Here is a 551-nt window from a genome sequence, read left to right as displayed (position 1 = left end):
CCCCAGTCAACAATTTTATCTCAGTGTCTTTGACTGCGAAGTGTTCTTGATATACCTGACAAGCTTTGTACCGGTCATGTGAGTAAAAATAAATACATTGCTTTCTTAATTATTTCTCTTTATGCTAGTATTTCTCAAGATAGTTAGTCCTTGTGGCTCCAACCACTCTCAAGGGAACCTGAATCCTTTCAATCTGATTTCGTCTCAGTATGGTCACTAATATATGCTCCCCATTTGAACCGCTAATTTAAGCTCCCTACGCACAAAGTTCCCCCTCTACTCTGGCATGCTACAAGCGAACCGCCAACTAAGGATTTAATTGAAAATCCCCCTAGAAGCATTTAATTGAAAATTCCTATATAAAGAATAAACCGAAAATATAAGAACAAACATTTAATTGAAAACCCCCAATTAGAAGTATAAGAACAAACTTTTAATAGGATACCCCCCCCCCATTAGAAATGGCGCGGCCTGTAGGATTCGAACCTACGCTCCCAAAGGGAATCTGATTTCAATTTTTGTGCAAATAGTCATACTCATGGACAGCATAA

This window comes from Artemia sp. Qi Xiang Cuo, chromosome 19 (genome assembly GCF_049724085.1).
Source record: "Artemia sp. Qi Xiang Cuo chromosome 19, ASM4972408v1, whole genome shotgun sequence".
Lineage (NCBI taxonomy): Eukaryota > Metazoa > Arthropoda > Branchiopoda > Anostraca > Artemiidae > Artemia > Artemia sp. Qi Xiang Cuo.
Note: the sequence above shows the minus strand (reverse complement) of the source record.